Raw genomic sequence first — 15,506 nt, forward strand, 5'->3', positions numbered from 1 at the left:
GCTAATCACGTGCCCAAGAAATCGTACTTCTTTTAACCAAAATTCACACTTGGAAAACTTTGCGTACAATTTCTCTTGTCGCAGTATCTCCAGAACTATCCTCAAATGCCCAGCATGCTCTTCTTCGGTCTTGGAATAGATCAGAATGTCATCTATGAACACAATCACGAATTTATCCAAATACTTCTTGAATACTCGATTCATCATATCCATGAAAGCTGCTGGTGCGTTGGTTAATCCAAAGGCCATCACTAGAAACTCATAATGCCCATATCTGGTTCTGAATGCGGTCTTCAGAATATCTTCTGGCTTGATCCTCAGTTGATGATATCCGGATCTTAAATCAATCTTGGAAAACCATACATCGCCTCTCAGTTGGTCAAATAAATGATCGATCCTTGGCAACAGATACTTGTTCCTAATGGTCAACTTATTCAACTCTTGATAGTCAATACACACAGTCGCATACTTCCATCTTTCTTCTTCACAAACAGTACTGGTGCACCCCACGGAGATACACTGGGTCTTATAACTCCTTTCTCCAGAAGATCTTGCAGCTGAGTTGCCAATTCCTTCATCTCCACTGGTGTCATCTGGTACGGAGCTTTAGAAACTGGTTCTGTTCCAGGTGCTAAGTCAATTGCAAACTCAATTTCTCTGTCGGGAGGTAATCCTGGTAGATCATCTGGAAAGACATCTGGAAACTCATTGACAACTGGAATTGTTTCTAGTGTTGGAACTTCTTTGCTAGTGTTTATCACATGGGCCAAATACGCCTCACAATTCTGAAGTAATAACTTCTTCGCTTGAACTATCGTTAAAAACTTCTTCTCTTGCTTATTCCCTCGAAATATCACCTTCTTCTTACTATCCAAGGTCTGAAGTCTTACTTTCCTATTCTTACAATCAATCTGAGCGTTATTCTCTGAAAACCAATCCATTCCTAAGATAACATCAAATTCTCCCAAATTAAAAGGTATCAAGTTGGCATAGAAATGATGTCCTCCTATCTCAATATCGCACCTCGGGCACACTCGGTCGACGAAATTTGATTCTAATTAGCTAACTCTATCATTAATGCTTGTTCTAACAATTTAACTTTACAATGCAGCTTATCGACAAAACTTTGAGAAATAAATGACCTTGTAGCTCCAGAATCAAATAAAACTTTAGCATCTACGGAGTTGACTGGAAGCCTACCTGCAACCACGTCTGAACTCTAAACAGCATCCTTCATAGTCATGTTAAATGTCCTCGCCTTTGGCTGGTCCTTTGCTGGTGGTCCTTCAATCCTTGGCACATTCTGAGATGGAGCACCTGTGAGCCTTGGTGTGTTGCTCGTTATACCTTGTGTTGCTCATTATACCTTGTGTTGGGCAATTCCTGGCGATATGCCCTGGCTTTCCGCACTTATAACAACCAGTTCTCCAATTCTGACCTTGACTCGGATTCTGACACAAATTGGCAAAGTGTCCCTTCCTGCCGCACTTGAAACACGTCACATTAGCATTACAATTCCCAAAGTGCTTTCTACCACAAAACTGGAAATCTGGTACTGGTGGACGATTGGGCCTCTACGGATTTGAATTCTGAAAACGGTTGCCTTGTCCCCCATTTCCTGATTGTGGTCTTCTGAATCCCACATTCCTATTACCCTGAAACTCTGGCCATTTGTTAAAATGGCCCTGGAAATTACCCTGTTGTTGACTTCCTTCTGAGGTTTCTATTTTCCTTTTCTTCCCATCCTTTCCTTTTTGCGACATGTCACTTTTACTTTCGATCACCATTGCTTTCTGAACCACTGCCACATATGAAGTTAACTCAAACATAGCCACTCTGTTCTGAATCCAAAACTTCAATCCCTGTTCAAACCTTTTTGCTTTCTTTTCATCTGTATCAACCTGATCTTGCATGAACCTTGCTAACTCAGTAAACTTAGCCTCGTACTCAGCCACAATAAGATCTCCCTGGGTTAAGTTCAAGAACTTGATCTCCATTTGGTTCTTCATATACCTCGGGAAATACTTCTCCATAATCAGCTCAGTAAACCTTTACCAAGTTATAAATTCACCTCCTTCAAATGCTCGCGTGGATTCCCACCAATAGTTCGCCTCACCCTTCAGAAAGTAGCTTGCAACTTGGTCTTCTGTTCAACTCCTGCTCCGACTAATTCAAAAGCCTTTTCCATCTCCTTGAGCCATGTATTAGCTTCCACATGATCAACACTTCCTTTGAACTCAGGTGGTTTCACGGCTTGAAATTGCTTAAAAGTCACTGCAGCAGCTGCTGCTTGCTGCTGTTGTCGCTGCTGTTGCTGCTGTTGTTGCTGCTTCGTAAGATGTAACATCTGTTGCTGCATTAGTCCCAACATCTGGACAATCGCTGGATCCGTACGGCTCTCGATACGATCCTCTCCTGAATTATTCCTCCTCTTTGGTGCCATTATTTTGGTAAGAAAACAAGCAACATATATAATAATCTGTCAAGCATTATGTCAAATATGTAGCAATTCTTTAGCATACCAAAATTCTCAAGGATCATCTTTCTCAAAATATTAAAAACTTGCTACCATATTAATACAAGCGACATGATCATCACATAATCCTGCTTTTTATCTCGAGAATAACAACACAAAGAAAATTGACGAAAAATTATCCAAACCTTTTAAACCCTAACTCAAAATCTCAAATAAACCAACAAACAATGGATAGGGTTGCAACACAACCTTCCAACCTCTCTTCCAACACTTCTAACCATCCTCAAAACCAACAAAATAACAAGGAAATAACACAAAGGCCTAAGGAAAAACACAAAAGAGGAAACCTAAACAACTTAACTATAACCCAACCCAATAACCTAAATTTAACCCTATAAGAGCTAAACTACACGCGCCTATCTTATGTGATCTTCCTATGACTCATTTATGACAATCCTAAGCCTCTTTCAGTGACCATAACCTGTAGCTCTGATACCAACCTGTGACGTCCTCCAAACCCGGGGTCTAGATTTGGGGGTCACTAGCCAATAAACCATAATAACATAATCACAGCGGAATAATATAATAAATATGACCCCTTGCATGCAACTGGATCGATCATAGGTTATAGTATGGAACATGCACTACTACAAACCAACTGTTATTATAAACCATAAGTCTAATTAGTTTTACAAATTATTCAAATTTTATTACAAACCTCTAGACTTATTTAAGTGTCCCAAAACAGTCTACCTGGAAAACACACCCAACTATGAACTATCTACAAGCATTCGACTTCTGATCAAACCTCGAACTCAAGCCTGCTCTGGCTTAGCTGAAAGGTTAGATTGATAAAGAAGTATGAGCGAAAGAAATGCTCAGCAAGTAGTATAAAATGTGCTTGAAATGATAAACCACATTTTGATAATAACTGAACAACAGGATAAAATCAGTAATATTTGATCAATAATAAAAGCTTCACAAGCTATCAGTAATCAACGATAATTTTTAGATTGGAATCTAACTCCGACGGACATACTATCATATGCTGATCAGCCCGTGTGATAGCAGAAGGTCATGATTCATAGAAATATGTCCCTAAAACACGAGTACTCAAATAAACAGGCAATATATCTTCCTGTGGCACAAATTGTGTCATAATATTTCATATAACACATAAAAATAGCCCTCCGATGAACCGTCCGTCCCGGTCACTTACGCATTCATCTAATCCATAAAACATTTTGATCAAAGAAGCCGAACCAAAGGACATCCTTAACTGTATAACTCCCCATTTCTCATGATCCAGAGCTATCTCAACAATCGATGGTGAAATAACTAGAACAATTAGTTATTCGCTAATCTCAATTCAACGTTCTATATGCCCATATCTAGAAATATCCATGAAAGCTGCTGGTGCGTTGGTTAATCCAAATGCCATCACTAGAAACTCATAATGCCCATATCTAGTTCTGAATGCGTCTTCGGAATATCTTCTGGCTTGATCCTCAGTTGATGATATCCGGATCTTAAATCAATCTTGGAAAACCATACAACGCCTCTCAGTTGGTCAAATAAATGATCGATCCTTGGCAACTGATACTTGTTCTTAATGGTCAACTTATTCAACTCTCGATAGTCAATACACAGTCGCATATTTCCATCTTTCTTCTTCACAAACAGTACTGGTGTGACCCACGGAGATACACTGGGTCTTATAACTCCTTTCTCCAGAAGATCTTGCAGCTAAGTTGCCAATTCCTTCATCTCCACAGGTGCCATCCGGTACGGAGCTTTAGAAACTGATCTGTTCCAGGTGCTAAGTCAATTGCAAACTCAATTTCTCTGTCGAGAGATAATCCCGGTAGATCATTTGGAAAGACATCTGGAAACTCATTGACAACTGGAATTGTTTGTAGTGTTGGAACTTCTTTGCTAGTGTCTATCACATGGGCCAAATACGACTCACAATTCTGACGTAATAACTTCTTCGCTTGAACTATCGTTAAAAACTTCTTCTCTTGCTTATTCCCTCGAAATATCACCTTCTTCTTACTATCCAAGGTCTGAAGTCTTACTTTCCTATTCTTACAATCAATCTGAGCGTTATTCTCTGACAACCAATCCATTCCTAAGATAACATCAAATTCTCCCAAATTAAAAGGTATCAAGTTGGCATAGAAATGATGTCCTCCTATCTCAATATCGCACCTCGTGCACACTCGGTCGACGAAAACTTGATTCTTATTAGCTAACTCTATCATTAATGCTTGTTCTAACAATTTAACTTCACAATGCAGCTTATCGACAAAACTTTGAGAAATAAATGACCTTGTAGCTCCAGAATCAAATAAATCTTTAGCATCTACGGAGTTGACTGGAAGCGTATCTGTAACCATGTCTGAACTCTGAATAGCATCCTTCATAGTCATGTTAAATGTCCTGGCCTTTGGCTGGTTCTTTGCTGGTGGTCCTTCAATCCTTGACACATTCTTGAGATGGAGCCCCTGTGAGCCTTGGTGTGTTGCTCGTTATACCTTATGTTGGGCAATTCCTGGCGATATGCCCTGGCTTTCCGCACTTATAACAACCAGTTCTCAAATTCTGATCTTGAGTCAGATTCTGACACACATTGGCAAAATGTCCCTTCCTGCCGTACTTAAAATACATCACATTAGCATTACAATTCCCAAAGTGCTTTCTAACATAAAACTGGAAATCTGGTACTAGTGGACGATTGGGCCTCTGCTGATTTGAATTCTGAAAACGGCTACCTTGTCCCCCATTTCATGATTATGGTCTTCTGAATCCCACATTCTTATTACCCCGAAACTCAGGCCTTTTGTTGAAACGGCCCTGGAAATTACCCTGTTGTTGACTTCCTTCTGAGGTTTCTATTTTCCTTTTCTTCCCATCCTTTCCTTTTTGCGACATGTCACTTTTACTTTCGATCACCATTGCTTTCTGAACCACTACCACATATGAAGTTAACTCAAACATAGCCACTCTGTTCTGAATCCAAAACTTCAATCCCTGTACAAACCTTCTTGCTTTCTTTTCATCTGTATCAACCTGATCTTGCATGAACCTTGCTAACTCAGTAAACTTAGCCTCGTACTTAGCCACAATAAGATCTCCCTGGGTTAAGTTCAAGAACTTGATCTCCATTTGGTTCTTCATATACCTCGGGAAATACTTCTCCAGAAATAGCTCAGTAAACCTTTCCCAAGTTATAAATTCACCTCCTTCCAATGCTCGCATGGATTCCCACCAATAGTTCGCCTCACCCTTCAGAAATTAGCTTGCAACTTGGTCTTCTGTTCAACTCCTGCTCCGACTAATTCAAAAGCCTTTTCCATCTCCTTGAACCATGCATTGGCTTTCACAGGATCAACACTTCCTTTGAACTCAAGTGGTTTCACGTCTTGAAATTGCTTAAGAGTCACTGCAGGTGCTGTTGTTGCTTGTTGCTGTTGTTACTGCTGCGTAAGATGTAACATCTATTGCTGCATTAGTCCCCACATCTGGACAATCGCTGGATCCGTACGGCTCTCGATACGACCCTCTCTTGAATTATTCCTCCTCTTTGGTGCCATTATTCTGGTAAGAAAACAAGCAACATATATAATAATTTGTCAAGCATTGTGTCAAATATGTAGCAATTCTTTAGCATACCAAAATTCTCAAGCATCATCTTTTGTCAAAATATCAAAAACTTGCTACCATATTAATATAAGCGACATGCACATCACATAATGCTGTTTTTTATCTCGAGAATAACAACACAAAGAAAATTGACGAAAATTTATCCAAACCTTTTAACCCATAACTCAAAATCTCAAATAAACCAACAAACCGACAAAACCAACAAAATAACAAGGCAATAACATAAAGGCCTAAGGCTAAACACAAAAGAGGAAACCTAAACAACTTAACTATAACCCAGCCCAATAACCTAAATTTAACCCTATAAGAGCTAAACTACACGCGCCTATCTTATGTGATCTTCCTATGACTCATCTATGACAATCCTAATCCTGTTTTAGTGACCATAACCTGTAGCTCTGATACCAACCTGTGACGCCCTCCAAACCCCGGGTCAAGATTTGGGGGTCACTAGCCAATAAACCATAATAAAATAATCACAGCGGAATAAAATAATAAATATGACCCCTTGCATGCAACTGGATCGATTACAGGTTATAGTATGGAACATGCACTACTACAAACCAACTGTTATTACAAACCATAAGTTTAATTAGTTTTACAAATTATTCAAATTTTATTACAAACCTCTAGACTTATTTAAGCATCCCAAAACAGTCTGCCTGGAAAACACACCCAACTATCTACAAGCACTCGACTTCTGATCAAACCTGGAACTCAAGCCTGCTCTGGCTTAGCTTAAATGTTAGATTGATAAACAAGTATGAGCGAAAGAAATGCTCAGCAAGCAGTATAAAATGTGCTTGAAATGATAAACCACATTTTGATAATAACTTAACAACATGATAAAATCAGTAATATTTGATTAATAATAAAAGCTTCACAAGCTATCAGTAATCAACGATAATTTTTAGATTGGAATCTAACTCTGAAGGACATACTATCACATGCTGATCAGCCTGTGTGATAGCACAAGGTCATGATTCATAGAAACATGTCCCCAAAACACGAGTACTCAAATAAAAAGGCAATATATCTGTCTGTGGCACAAATTGTGTCATAATATTTCATATAACACATAGAAATAGCCCTCCGCTGGACCGTCCGTCCCGGTCACTTACGCATTCATCCAATCCATAAAACATTTTGATCAAAGGAGCCGAATCAAAGGACATCCTTAACTGTATAACTCCCCATTTCTCATGGTCCAGAGCTATCTCAATAATCGATGGTGAAATAACTAGAACAATTAGTTATTCGCTAATCTTAATTCAACGTTCCATTGTATAGAGTAATTTATAGCGAAATATAAGACGTTTAACTATTCTGAACTTAGAATAGTATGGAAATTGAAAGAATAAATTTCAAAGTCAATATCACTTGAATGATAAGTGAAGATATAAATACTTGCATAATATGATTCGAAATAAACGTCACTTGAACGATAAGTGAAGATAGGGGTACTTGCCTGGTATGCTTGATAACCTCTTACTATAACTCTGCTTATAGCTGATGGCTACTATCTTCGTCTAACACCCAACTTCACTCCTTGCTACTCGATTCTATAAACAGAAGGACTGTCTTAATTGATAGAACCCGACTCAATCGACGTAACTATACGTCTTGACATCTACCCAATCGTTTATAACTAAGCATGACATTTTAAAACTGTAAGCAGATAGCATGCGTATCACATAGCACGTAATCATGGTATTCATATAACATGTAATCACATAATTCATGTATCACATAAGTCAGATCATTAAAAGATATGTCTCAGTGCGTTTAGAATTAAAATTAGGTCAATATTAGCATTTACCGATCAAATACCGACTTAAACTGATACACAAATCAAATGTCCTTGCAATACAAAAGAAATTAGGACTTAAAAGTATTTTTATTGAAAGCGTAACATTTTTCTAAGTCTATACGCGTTCGTTTTGTATCAAACGGACGAATGATTTAATTATTATGAATAAAATAAGAAATAAATAGAATTAAATCAATTAATAATAATATTAATTGATTTTTAAATACCAAAATATAATTTTAAAAGCTTAAAAATAATTTTTAGGAATTATTTGAATTAATTATAAATAATTTATATTTATTTAAATATTTATAAATAAACTTAATTGATTAAATGAATTAATAAATTAATTAAACTCATAAATAATTAACTAAATTAAATTATAAATATTTAAATCAAATTACATTTTTGAAAATAATAAAATAAAATAATTTTAGGAATTTAAAACAATTAATTAAATAATTTTTAGTATTTAAAATAATTATTAAATGATTCTTTTTAGAATTAAAGAAATATATTTTGAAAATAGAGTTTGTATATTAAAATAAATAAATAAATACAACTGCAGAAACAACTTTTGGAAACAGTTAAGGGTTTAGACAGATTCAAGGGTGGCTGGGGTTCTGAACATGGCCGGAAAAATTATGAACCCAGCTGCCGGAAACTGGAAAACCTAGAATCCGGCCGACGAGTTCATAACTCCGGCCAAACTCCGGTAGCCTCGTTTGTACCCAACCAACATTATTCAGCCTGGTTTTTCAGCTCGACACAGTCTACACACCTGCAGTTAGTCGTATGCAACATCTTTAATCACAAACAATCATCGAAATCGAAAATTCGATGAATTCAAACACGAACGCCGGCGACTTCACCGGAAAATTCAACCCATACAATCCTAAACGAAATCTAATGTTCTATACACGAAAATAAAGCATAACTTATGAACAATCCATTACCAATAGCCATACGATCCAACAATCATTAACAAGAACAGATTTTTGATTTCAAGAACAAGGCAAAATCGGTTTTGATCAAAACGGAATGAAACATATACAAGTTATATATCAAAACGATGCCCGTGAACTCTACAATCCAATACAACCATCAAAATCAATCACCAATCAGTATATATCTCAGAAAATCAAATCGATTAAATAAATAAATAAAATGACGGAAGTCGTTCTTGAACTTTACTGAACCTTAATCGACGATATAGGTACCAAAAGATCGGCTTCGGAACGCTCTTCGATTCGATATCAGTTTCGTCAAGAATAGATGATTTGAAGATGATCAATTGATCGATTCTTTCTCAAGAACTCAACCCTAACCCCCAAATCAATTGCTATTCGCTGAATTTTAAGGTTATTTTTAGTAATTTATAAAAATAAAATAAAATAATAAAAATCTGTTATTTATATTAACTGAAAAATACTTACCGAAAAATCAAATAAGGTGTTTTTATCCCTAAATTACAATAATTAAGCCCCAAAATAATAATTACGGGGAATAAGTTTAAAAATGATAAAATATAAAATTAATATCAAAATTCCCCCAAAAATTGTGAATAATTCGAAAATATAAAAATAAAGGGTATTTGAAATACAAATAATTTTATAAAAATAAAAACACATATTTTGTGGGGTTTAACGTCCCAATGGGGTCCCGGTCCGTCTATTTTCGAAAAACAAAATGATATTTAAATTAACAGAAAAACCCGAATACGCATAAAATACATTCAATTGCATATAAATGAGATAAAACAGGTATATTGATAAAGACGTAATTAAATACGGGTCCAAATTACAGACTGATTCATATAATTGCAATTTAAACGCATTTTAATCAATCAAAAAATTTTCAGGTTCGCACGGAAACACACATAACAACTATAACATCTAATGTCATGGCAATGATCACTTTAAATTTATAAAACACATAATATTTATTTATTTAACATATAATACTCACATAATTTCCCCGGATATTACAATCAACTTCCTTTTTCTCTCTTGATACTGAAGATCTATCTGAATTGAAATATATTCTTAAGTCTCTTCATGGAAATTCTAAAAATAAGATTGTAGAGAACAATAGACTGTTAACTGAAAATGAAGTTTTAAAATCTAGAATTGATCAGTTGGAGTCTGACTTAGTAAATCAGATTGAAATTCAAAAAGAATGTGAGAAAGCTAAACATACAACAAAGATATTGGAAGCTAAGTACAGTATGTTAGAAAATGAATTAGAAAATGAGAGGAAAACCCTTAGAGCCTGGACTGTTTCAGGAAAAAAGGTTCATGAGATGATCTCTAAGAAAAACTGGAAAAATTGTCTTAGTTATATAGATGGAGTTAAGGATGTTGACACTGAAAATAAAATTACCCTTAAGACTCCTGTTAAATTTATCTCTTCAGAAGCTGACGAACCCATATCTACCTTTGAGAAGGGTTCAACCTCAGCATCCCAAGAAAAGTTAGTATGTGATAAAACTCAAAGAAAGGAAAACGAGGAAACCATTATGACTGTTAAGAAAGAAAAGAACATAGGACTTTTGTCTAAAATACAATTAAAAAAGAAATTATCTGAGGTTACTGACAAACCTCAAGTAAAAAGTCCAAAAAGAAACATGAATGTTAAGCTAGGTATTTCTAAGGATTCTAACTATAAGTTTGTTCCCAATGCTCTTAGAAAAACTTGTTTTAATTGTGGTAATACTAATCATCTTGCCATTGATTGCAGGAGGAGTAAGAAAATGAAAAATGCTATTCCTGAGTATGATGTTAGGGGTACATCAGTATTTTACAAACCACAAAATCCTTGTTTTCATTGTGGTAGTAGTTGGCATTCAATTTACACTTGTAGTTCCTATCATAAGCTGTATTACAACTATTATGAACCTTTGCCTAAATTCAATAAAACTGCTTATATGCTTAATTCTTCTAGTTCTACTGAATCTACTTCTGATAAGACAAATCCTGACAAGGGAAAAACCGTCAGAAGTAAGCCTAAATCACAAAGACTTAAGTTGTCCAAAATGAGGGCTCAACAAGTGTGGGTCCTTAAAATTCCTTCCAATTAATCACTCCTCTGACTACAGGGTAACAGGAAAAACACTATTGTCTTAAATAGTGGATCTTCATGACATATGAATGGAAATAAATCCCTGCTATCAGAATTTGAGAGGAAGGCTGGCCCAGATGTATCTTATGGGGATGGAAATATAGGACACACTCTTGGATATAGAAACTTGATAATTGGAAAGGTAGTAATAGAGAATGTAGCTCTGGTGGAAGGACTGGAGCACACTCTTCTAAGCATCAGTCAAATCACTGACAGAGGTTATCATGTGGTGTTCTATGACTCTCACTGTGAAGTTGTTCATAACAAGTCAAAGAAAGTTGTCTTGATGGGATACAAACATAGAACATGTATGAAGCAAGACTGAATAAAAGTCTTGAGCAAGAAGCTACTTGCCTTTTATCAAAGGCATCAGTAGATGAGAGCTGGAATTGGCACAAGAAGCTCTCACATCTCAACTTCAATTCAATAAATGAACTTGCCAAGAAGGAGCTAGTAAGAGGATTACCAAATATGCTATACTCATCTGATGGTCTTTGTGATGCTTGCCAGAAGTCCAAGAAAAGAAGAGTATCTTTCAATAGTAAAACAGAATTCTCCATCACTGAACCATATCATATGTTATACTTGGATCTCTTTGGACCAGTGAACATAATATGTATCAACAAGAAAAGGTACACACTTGTAATTGTTGATGATTTCACTAGATACTGTTATTCCCTAATAATACAACAATAATTACAGAAGGGGAGTTGAATGTAATTCTGGCTTCTTTTTGAGATTTAAAAAAAATGGTTCTAACTCAATAATATATATGTGTTTGATTTGCAAAGTGCAGTATGAAAGAATTATATAAATCAATATACAAGTAATAAAAACACACGTCTTTAAAATTTTCTGGTGGATTTGAATGTATCCACTAGAGAGATATATATATATATTGAGAGAACCCTGTAAAGCTTGAATAGCTCACAGCTGCTTTACAAGTGAACAACTAAACTTACAGAGAAATGCTACATGATACAGCTTACAAATGTTTCTCTGAAAAATATGTTTTTCTTAGTCTGTTGTTGTTGTTGTTGTTCTACTTGCTACACTTGGTTTATATATCACCAAGTTTACATAGAGTAAGACAAGATAATAAAACAAAACCTATCAAGTCTAACTCCATGCTGCTTCACTACTCTATTCCAGCATCTTTGAAAATCTTCATAACTTGCATGGAAATGGTAATACTTCTTTGTTCTCAAAACCCTACTAAACAGGCTGCCACATTCCTTTTACAAACACTCGACGCATGGGACCGTGTTGTCACTGTCAACAGCTATTTAAATTGATCATCCGTCGGGTACATACTTGTCATCCGTCGGGTAGCCTTGTTGATCATCCATCGGGTAGCTTTATTGATCATCCGTCGGGTAGCCATTTATTACTTGACTCTATTTAATTTGTGCAGAATTACAAGACATTTTGTATTTACATTTAATCAACCTATTCTGTACATCTACTAGCAGTCTACATGATTCATAGGCTACTACAGAATCTATACAAAGTTATTTACAGAAATATGCTACATGACTTATTGTTATATAAGCTACTCACACGGTGGATATTAATTAGTCATCCGTTGGGACTATATTAAATCATCCGTCAGGACTATAATTGATCACTCGTCGGGTGCTACAAAATTCACTAAGTTAAATCTACTAAGGTGTTTTGTTTAGCTTATCATCAAGTACACAACATATTCCTAACAATCTCCCCCAATTTATGTCTACTAGAATTGTAGCCATAAATTAAGAGAAACTTGATGATAATAAAACATCCTAAGCATACAGATTGAAAAATAGTAGATAAAACTGATAAGTGCTATAAATTACTGAAAGTTGAACAATGCAAAGTACACAAAGAAATTGCTCATAATTGTTATCAAGGTGCTCCTCTAGTCTGAGCAGATAGATTTATTTCCTTGAATGTCTAGATTTCCTCCTGATAAGTGGATTTTATATCCACTTGAAACGCTTCATTACAAGCTTAAATTGTTGTTTTGGACTCAAGTTGTTGGTATTTTGATGTATTTTTGTGTTATTGCATTTCAGGTATCAGTTAAATGAAGAAATGAGCTTTTAAAGGAAATATGATAAAAAGTGATCAGAGTTGGAAGCCAAGGCCATTTTTAAGTTATAGAGAATCTCGTTAGCTTCGCGTGGGCAGTTGAATCGCCTAATTCAGACGAGTAGAACTCAAGTTATGGCCAAAACAAGATTCATCAGAAATTTTTCCACATAGGCTCCAGGCGCCCGCCCGGGATGTGGGGCGGCCGCCCGGGAGCTGAGGCGCCCACCCGGAGAGCTGAGGTGGCTGCTTGAGGCGCGACTGGTCGCTGATTTCGCTGAAAAAGCCTTTTTTGAGTGGAAGTTGACGTTTTTAAGGGTCCAGGTCCAATATGGGCGTATATATACTTAAAAAAAAGGGTTTTCATCATCTGGGAAGATTGGGATACCAAGGAGAAGACCTAGAAGCACATAACAACTCCGAAAAAGAAGATCTTATTTTCAACATGTGATTCTTTGAATTAGTTGTAACTTTGGATGCTCGTTTTCGTTCTTGTTGAACCTAGATCTCGTTTATTCGTACTTTAATTATTATTCAGTTTATTAAGACCTTGTTTTATACCATGCTTTCATTAGAACCCATGGTGATGATGAGTTCAATTATGGGCTAATCGTTATCATGGGATTCTAGCGGATTTACTTATGGATTTCAATAGATAATTTGTTTCGATATCTTGGTGTGTGGTGATTGAAAGATATCCTATATAAGATAGAGTGTTAATCTCTATTGAAGCGACAGTGAATATAGCGGTTTAGAACTTGCCATGCTAGCATAGGTTCATGTATTTGTTATGCATGATTCGTAGATAACTCTAACCGTTTTAATTTGCACTATGTAATCATTATGGATAACTTATGCTTAAACCGTTATGTTGTCAAATTCTATAGACATATAGGATCTCAATATACTTGGTGCCTATTCAGCTTCTATCTCTTTTGTGGATGTTTGGTAGAATGGTACTCGTGCAACGGAAGTTGGCGTTTATCAGTTTCGTGTTATCTGATTAGTGTCATCACCATCACATGCTAAGGTTAAGAACGAAAATGCTATTGAATGAAGTAGTAATGAAGTTAGAATCCAATGTTTGTCACCGCTAACAAGTTTTTGGCACCGCTGCCGGGGAACTCGGTGTTAATTTTTAGTTTATGTGCTTGTCATCAGTGGTCATTAAAGTTTACTGACTCGAATTCTTTTACTTTCACGGTTTATTTGTTTGTGTTTCAGGTACTCATTACAATGGGAGATCCAGCAGCACGAACGAAAGCCTTGATGGATTTTTCTCAACCCAAGATCAATGACATTCAATCTAGCATTGTCTGTCCAGCTATCACAGCTAATACCTTTGAGATCAAGCCTGGCATAATTCAATGGGTGCATCATTCAATCTAGTTTGGGGGTTCTCCAACTGAAGATCCCAATATGCACATTAGGGACTTTATTTAGATCTGCGACACCTTCAAGTTCAACGGCGTTTTTGAAGATGCTGTGAAGCTGAGACTTTTCCCATTCTCTCTAAGGGACAAGGCTAAGAGCTGGTTACACTCTCTACCAGCTGGTTTGATTACTACTTGGGAAGATCTTGCTCAGAAGTTTCTTACTAAATTATTCCCTATGGCGAAGACAGCTGTAATCATGAATGCTCTTACTCAATTTGCGCAGCAATCAGGAGAATCTTTATATGAAGCTTGGGAGCGCTACAAGGAGATGCTTAGGAAGTGTCCTCATCATGGAATTCCTGATTGGATGATCATCACTTGTTTTTACAATGGGTTGGGAGCACAGTCCAGACCCATGCTCGATGCAGTAGTATGCGGAGCAATATGGGCGAAGAGCTATGAGGAAGCTTATGATCTAATTGAACTGATGGCTGCTAATGAATATCAGTATCCAACCCAGAGATTACCACATGGCAAGGTAGCAGGAGTTCTTGAAGTGGATACAGCTACGGCTATCACTGCTCAACGAAAGGCGTTGTCTATAAAGATCGATTCTCTGGCTAACTATGGTGTTAATCATATAATTAATGTTTGTGAGCTGTGTGCAGGTTCGTATGCGACGGAGCAATGCGCTATATCTAGTGAATCAGCTCAGTTTGTGAGCAACTTTCAGAAATCGCAACAATAAGTTCCAGACACTTATCATCCTAACTTCAGCTGGAGCAACAATCAGAATGCGATGCAACAGCCGTTCCAGCAGTTTGTAAATAAGAAATTCAATCCTCCTGGTTTTTAGCAACAACTCACATCAAGTCAACAACTCCAACTTCAAACTCATGATGCAGGTCATTCGAATGAAAAATCTGAATTGGAGGAGTTGAGGCTTACGTGCAAAAACCAGGCTCTTATATGCGAAAGCCAGGCT

At 36.5% G+C, this 15,506-nt stretch overlaps 1 non-coding gene across 1 annotated transcript; it reads right to left on the minus strand.

Moving 5' to 3' along the window:
• Positions 1 to 14,771: 14,771 nt before the first annotated feature.
• LOC141710121 (small nucleolar RNA R71) lies at positions 14,772 to 14,878 on the minus strand. The gene has a single exon (XR_012570658.1). It is a non-coding gene; the product is annotated as a small nucleolar RNA R71 (small nucleolar RNA).
• Between the last annotated feature and the right edge of the window lie 628 nt (positions 14,879 to 15,506).

Source organism: Apium graveolens, chromosome 2 (assembly GCF_009905375.1).
Source record: "Apium graveolens cultivar Ventura chromosome 2, ASM990537v1, whole genome shotgun sequence".
Classification (NCBI taxonomy): Eukaryota; Viridiplantae; Streptophyta; class Magnoliopsida; order Apiales; family Apiaceae; genus Apium; species Apium graveolens.